Raw genomic sequence first — 7,500 nt, forward strand, 5'->3', positions numbered from 1 at the left:
TAAAGTGGGAGGTTCCATAAGACTAGGTAGGCTGTTCCATTGAAGGTTAACAGCGTTCAGCTCCTTCAGAATTCTAGGACAATGGTGGATATAAGTAGATTGCCTTCAATTTATTCCAGGCCCGTAGGAATGTGTGTTTTTCTTTTCATTATCTGAATGTCCAATTTTGGAGACATACGCTGGAAGTTGACGGTTCTCTCACATAGCAAAACAAGTCCACCTCTGGATGTGGAAGTAGGTTGCCAGTCACTTGGAAGGACGACTTTTCCAACATCCACTTGGTCGAAAATGCCTTCTGCCTCAACAGGAAGTCTGATGTCACAGTAAGCATCCCGGTGAGGTGGGGTGCTGACAAGTGCCACTTCCGTGCCGATGCAGTCGGAAAGGTAAACAGCGTGCCTGTAATAAAAGGAGCTCTACTTCCTGATACACATCATCTGGTGCATGTGTTCTAGGATCAAAGAGTTGTGGGTCTTCTTTGGAAGCTTTAATTTTCTTAAAGACAGGAAGACAGCAATCAATTACAGGAAAATGACGTGACACCCTCTTTGAACAGACAACTATCTATCTGCTACTGTGCATTTCAGGGTCGTGTCTAATAGATTTTCATCGATAAATTTTTACCAAAGAATCGGACATGGACCGTAATTTGGAAATAGCTATTTGAGGCCACAGCCTAATTAGCAAAAATATGCAGTGATATCCAATGTGGATAATTAAGGCATTTACCAGAGTAAATCAAAGAAATTTAAAGGGAAACTTAGCTAAATTTAGTAAGCACCCAGGGAGAGGCTAGTTGTGAGGTAAACTATGACATCAGACGTAATAGCAGGGTTCCCAGTCGTATGTTAATGATTGTAGAAACACGAATATTTGACCATCTTGTACAATAAGCAATACCTTGAGTAGGATATGCGATAATTATCGAAATTCTATTTTCTCTATTTCCATCGATAGTTCTTTACTTTTGGTCTGCTCAAAGTGCAAGACCCTGATTCACACAAGGCTGGCTTAATCTTAAACAAATAAAAGCATATCCTTTTACATAATTTTACATTACAATAATTGTTTTTTTTCATATTTCCTTGAATTTCAATAAAGTTCAGTATAATCAATGGATTACTGGATTATAAAATTTCAGGCATAGCCCAAGCGCTTGGACTATGAGTTAAGAATTTCATTCAGCACTGCAATGTAGTTATGATTAAATGAAATATATAATCAAAATAACTGCAAATTGAAAGAATGAGTGACTTCAAAAACCGGGAATATAGGGACTCACTGATAACTACTCAACAACCCTACAATAAACATTAGTGTCAGTTCCAAGTAAAGGAATCAAGCGTATAGAAACAACAAAATTGACACAGAGGCACACAAATAAAATAATGACTGTTGGGGAGTAGTGTGCTACACCAAGCACTGTGGATTTATTATGGGACTGATCACGCATTAAGGAAGTTAAGGTTAGAACACTTGAGTTATGTTACATTCATGTAGCAGGACTAAGCAGGTACACGTGAACCGGAGCTTTTGAGGAGACAATATGAAGCAATGGAAACTTCAGAGTAACGCAGAATTGGTGCATATTTTCAAGTTAAAGGAAACGTAAATTGCGCCATGGAACTGTATTACACAATTAATATTCTCATTTGATGCACATTCCTTATTGTACTCTACTTAGAGACATAACTCATAAAAAATGAGATGAGAGAGAGAGAGAGAGAGAGAGAGAGAGAGAGAGAGAGAGAGAGAGAGAGAGAGTATGCAGGGTAGGTATTTGAGTGTGTGAAACAATATAAGTATTCCATATACTATACTACAACTACCAACATCTGAGCCTTCATTCATAAAGTATATGGGCGAGGCGTCTAGTAAAGTGCGTCATACCACAGTATCAATGAATGGGAGGCCTTCAGTAATGACGTTTTGCTAGCCTCTATCTACGAGCCTGCTAGATTTAGCTAAGTTCCCTTTAAATTTCTTTGATTTAATCTAAGTACCTTAATTATCAACATTAGACATCATTGCATATTTTTACCAATTAGGCTGTGGCTTCAAATAGCTATTTCCAAAATACGATCCATATCCGATTCTTTGGTAAGATTTTATCGACGAAAATCAATTAGTCATAACCCTGAAATGCACAGTAGGTACCTGACGAACCTCCTAATGGCCTCCTTAACCAAGGAGGCATCTGCACAGCATGGGTAGCCATACCTACCCATTTATGAGAGCACCCGTCTAGGGCCATGGCTGAAGTATCTTTCCAACCACCTGTTTTTGCAGGTATAAAATGTCGCGATGCCTTATTCAGGCATTCCCGAGTCAGACTCCTGTCATGTTCTTGAAACGTAGTTTGAGGACTAGGGTCACCATAGAGTTGAACTGTAATAGGCCCAGGATCTGTTTGAACTGTCATGGGAACCCCATGGGCAGGATTTTTCCTTACTCTAACCTGATTCTAGCTGGGAAGAGACAACCAGCCCCAAAGTGTATTCCAACGAGATCCCTGCAACATAAAATGCAGGTTGTGTCTGGTTGTATTTCATCCAAATTAATCAAGAAACCTTTTGACTAGGGCCTATTGTTTACTAGCTGGAGGTTTCATAAGCACTCCTCTCTGGTGGTTTACTAAGTAGGCCACTAGTTGAACTCCCTCTTCTTCATCTTTAACGGGTCAAGAATAATTCTCCATTCAGAGAAGTCTTTATTGACGAATGAATGTCTTTATGGCTCCTTTGGAAGATCCTTCTATACATACTTCTCTAAGGTGTGGTCTGGTTGTTGGGAAAAGCCCCTTTTGAGGGTGGAGATGCTGCTGTCTCTCAAGGGGAAGTTCCATGTTACCCAGGAAAACAGGCAGTGTACAATTCTGCCAATTGGCTCATCTAGTGAGTTCTTTTACACTGGATTCCTCAGAGAGATCATGGCAGAATGGGAAGGAATGTAACAGCAAGGTGACGCTGGGGCGTCACACGTTGGAGCCGTCAATGCCTATAGTAAAGTTGAAATCATCTATAGAGCAGTTTCCCCTACGCAGAGTATGGCTTCGTCCGAGTTGTGATGATATGAACCACAAAGTAGGATGACGAGCAAAGAAATGAGAAACTTTATTAATAGGAATGATGAGAACTGGTCATTTTCCAATTTTGGGATGTTTTCATCAGTTTGTCGATTATGATTATTATTGACGGTGTGTTTTAATGAAGCTTCTGAGGGGCAGACAATGGTGGTAATGACTTCTGCTGGTAATCCATCGTTTTATAACCCAAGGTGTGATTGGTTCACTTTTTAAATAATGTTTAGATGATTAAGGTTGAATACATCAATAAAACAATGAAGGCAAAAGAAACGTCTAGCAATAACGTTCCCATAGTATGACATTCATTTTCATGACGTGTCAGAACGGAGTAGGAATAAGGTATGGAGCCACCCTTTCAACATGTCACACAAGTACGAAGTACCTCATTCACTAGTTAATGGCAACAGAGGCCCAGACGTATTTAAACGTAAACCAGTCTGAAGAGTTCCCATTCCTCAGTAATCAAACCCAATGATAGATTTTTTCCCAGATCATTTATGCCACCCGGAAAAAATATCCTACTCCAGTTTACACGAGAGGGAAATTTCAAGCCCTGGATAATAAGTATTTCTTCTCCTGAGCTCAAGTCCCCCTAACTCGCCCCCCTACTCTCACCCGCTTCCATCTCTTAACGAATAACACAAGTATACAAAGCAGGTAGGTGCCATCACACAAACACCATACCTATCTTCATTGTAATTATATACTTGTTCATTCTGAGAACCTACTTTCGTTTCTCATTCCAGTCAATCAGCAAATCCCAGGGATACACTTGAATAGGTTTCCTGAATAATTAAGAGTTGGACTGCGTCCACACGGTCGAGCTTTGTTCGACGAACTTTGTCCAATGTGACGTCAGAAGCGGAGAAACACCAGGTAAAGTCAGAACTTTGCCCGCTTCTGACGTCACATAGGACAAAGTTCGTCGAACAAAGCTCGATCGTGTGGACGCAGCCTAATGGCCTGTCCACACTAGCGGGCATGCCAGACGGGCACTTCCAGCTGTTTATATTCTCTCTCGCTTTTGAAGGAGTGTTACCAGACAATCGCATCGTTCTGTCTCCATACTCGGTCAAAAGTATATCTTAGTTTAACCAGACCACTGAGCTGATTAACAGCTCTCCCATACTCGATCGATAAGTTTAGTGGAACGGGTTATGGGAACAGTGTTTGCCCGTCGGGCAGTGCCCACTAGTGTGGACAGGGCTTAAGTAACCCCCTTTACCTTTCACTCCTTTTCATTTTCTTTTCCCTTAAAATATGAAGAAACGGGACCTTCATATAGACTAAGCTTCATCTATACAACGCAGATGCTTCTTTAAGAATGACAACCGACAGGGAAATTAAAGCGCTCTAAGTTAAAAATACCTCGAAAGATTGTTTCAAGTACAGATCAATACCTCCGAAGATTGTTTCAAGTACAGATCAATACCTCCATTATCAGAGGTGGCTTCTCTGTATATCATGCATTTCCATGAAAAAGAAACCTTGGGTGTCTGTGTCAAGTCCTCAGATAACATAAGCTAGGTTAGATTGCTTATGTTATCTGAATTAAGTTTGGTATGAAAATTTCATAATCCCACGTATACGGTTTCCAGTTCCTTTCTGTTGACGGGAGTGAATTACTGTACTATTTATTGGGTCATGGATTAGCTTCCATAAATTTTAGTTCTTGATCCATCAAATATCTTGCAATTCAACCAAAAATTAAAACACCATTTGCTTATGTTATTTACTCAAAAGTAGGAAAAATAAACAGACTTATCAAAGGTTTACTACAGTGTCTAACAAATTTCCAAATTAAAATATTTGCCAAAGGGGGTAAAAATTAAGACTGGATTGAACCTGCATTGGTTCCCATAAATTAAATACAAACATGTTCAGGTATGTTGTAAAAGTTTAACAGAAAGGAAGATAATCTTAACATACTATAAATTTAATGCAGAAGCAATCTGAGTGGAGTGTTAACAGATTAAGTCCATGAAGCAATGAACTGACCTAAAATAACTAAGTTACACCATTTTTAGTACCATTGAAAATTAAAGCCTCAACTTTTCTGCAGGTTATCTCTATTTTGTCTAGGGATTACTTAACAACTAAGTCAATAATAGTCATCTCATACTGACACGAGCCACATGTCATCTTTTAATGATTAATTCAAACAAAAAGCAATCTTTTGCTTAAATGTTAACCTTATATTGCAATTCTTTCCCCAAATTCGACATATAAAAAAGGCTGTCCTTTATATGTTAACCTAAGAATTAGTTCAGTGGTTAATTCGATAACTAGCAAACCAGCAATAGTAATCCCAAATTATATGTAATATAACATATGGTGACAAGTATTTTATTTCTTTTTTAGTAACACAGCAAACAGGCTATTAACGGGAGGTAATAACTTATTCAGTTGAGTATCAAACTGTTAACACCTGGAGTGAGTCCTTTCACTAATTTCCAGATTATTAAACATTTGAGCCACAAGTCAGCGTGTATTTCTCATGCTATAAAAACTAGACCATAGCAGTTTACTAAATTTCTTTAAATATTACCAAGTGACTCATATGGTTTGACTTCTCATAGCTGAATATATCTCCGTCACAATATTGTACAACTTTTTTAATCTTACGACTTACTCTACCTGGTCAATTATTGGTGAAGGTAAAATGCTAATGAAGTTATTGCAATACTTTACTTGGAGACTATGGTAAGAAAACTTAGAAGCTTCTGAAGTTATTCCAATACTTTGTTTGGAGATTATGGAGATTAAGGTAAGAGAACTTGCTATTAATGGCGAAGGTAGCATTTATACATGTCATTATTTAATGAAATGTCAAATAATTACACCTTTGGACATACAATTAGGACAGCTTAGACCTCAGAGTGAAGTAGCCTACATCAGCACCACCAGACTCCATTCTCACCTCATAAGTGTTGGAGTACAAACAATGAACACAACTGCTCTTGAAAAACCAAGTACTACTTGCATTTTCTATTCCAGTAAACAGCCTGTAAAGTAAGGGGAAACTTGCGCCAGAAAGGTTTGCAATTATTACAAAAAAAAAATCAGTAACTGACAAAAAAAAATCAATAACTGACAATTTTTTCAATTACAAAACAAATTATTTGAATAACTGACCAGAAGAGCAAAGAAAAAATACCAGCAAGCCAAAGGGACCCGAGTTAAAAGTGCTAACAAGTGACCAAAGGGCGACCGGATAAAGGTAAAAACTTCAGAGATGCCAAGCAAAATCACAAAAGATCAAGTTGCCAAAGTTGTTAGTCAAGGCACAGCATAATCAGTCTCTTACTCAGATTTATTAACTTGCTAGAATCAAGTATCAATATCATTTGTAATGGTTCGATTAAATAAAACCCTTAGCTAAGTATAAGTCTGTATTGTATTTAGTAAAAACAAGGGCCTGTTCATTGCGTTACTGAAATGTCAGTAAGTTATAAGCTCTTAAATAATCGACAAATGAGTTGTTGAACTAAGAACAAATTGCAGCTATTACTTACGTGGTAATTCTAAGCCAGCTGTCCAAGGTGAGCTAGCCTATGGCAACTGACGTTTTCCTGTTATTTTGCCTGCTGAACAAGAATTTAAAGTAATATTTTGTCGGTCAGCTTTAACTAAAATGTAATTAACCCTTGAAAACTTCACGTCTGTACCCGTGGGTCGCACACAGCTCAAGGTTAAATTACAGTTTAGTAGCAGCCGACCGGCAAAATATTACCTTAAACTCTTGTAAAGCAAGTAAAATAACATAGAAAAACGTCAATTGCCATAGTCTAGCTCCACTGCACACTATTCGAAGCTTTCGTAAACAGGAAACAAAACATTACCATTTCCGCTTTCAACTTGGGTGGCCTCTATAGGTCACCGTAGCAGAACAGCGCTGCGCATCTTATCTGCATTTCTAAAGATTACTGTAAGCTCATGTGTTCTGGCAAGAGGTAATTACTTTAAGTTCTTGTTCAGCAAGTAAAATAACATAGGAAAACATCAACTGCCAGTCTCTCACAGTTCTCGCTAAGCTCAGAAAACCGGCAACTGCTGACTGGTGAACCAAAAGCTGGCGCATGCGTGTTAAGGCTTAGAATCCGTAGTACTAGTAATGAATGAAAAGTGCCTTTGGAACGGCTCCCACCATCCATTTATTCGTCCTTCTTTTTACGCTTGTTTTTCGTGTTCCAAATGACATATATAACAAGAAATACAACAATAAGGTACCGAAACCTTTTCCCAAGTTATTTACCCTACCAAAAAACCCAAATTCCCAACGGGTCTCCCTTACTGTTAGCTATTCTCGAAAGGGTTTTACCACACCAGTTCTAAGATAATTTACAGCTTAATTACAGCCGAGCAACAAAATATTACTTTAAATTCTTGTTCAACAGTTAAAGTTCTATAGAAAA

General features: G+C 38.3%; 1 long non-coding RNA gene across 1 annotated transcript in view; it reads right to left on the bottom strand.

Annotated features, from left to right (window-relative positions):
- LOC136835442 (uncharacterized) overlaps nt 1-7,500 on the bottom strand; it is a 196,220-nt gene that overhangs the window by 188,188 nt on the left and 532 nt on the right. The gene's annotated exons all lie outside the window — the stretch shown is intronic.

This window comes from Macrobrachium rosenbergii, chromosome 55 (assembly GCF_040412425.1).
Source record: "Macrobrachium rosenbergii isolate ZJJX-2024 chromosome 55, ASM4041242v1, whole genome shotgun sequence".
Taxonomy (NCBI): domain Eukaryota; kingdom Metazoa; phylum Arthropoda; class Malacostraca; order Decapoda; family Palaemonidae; genus Macrobrachium; species Macrobrachium rosenbergii.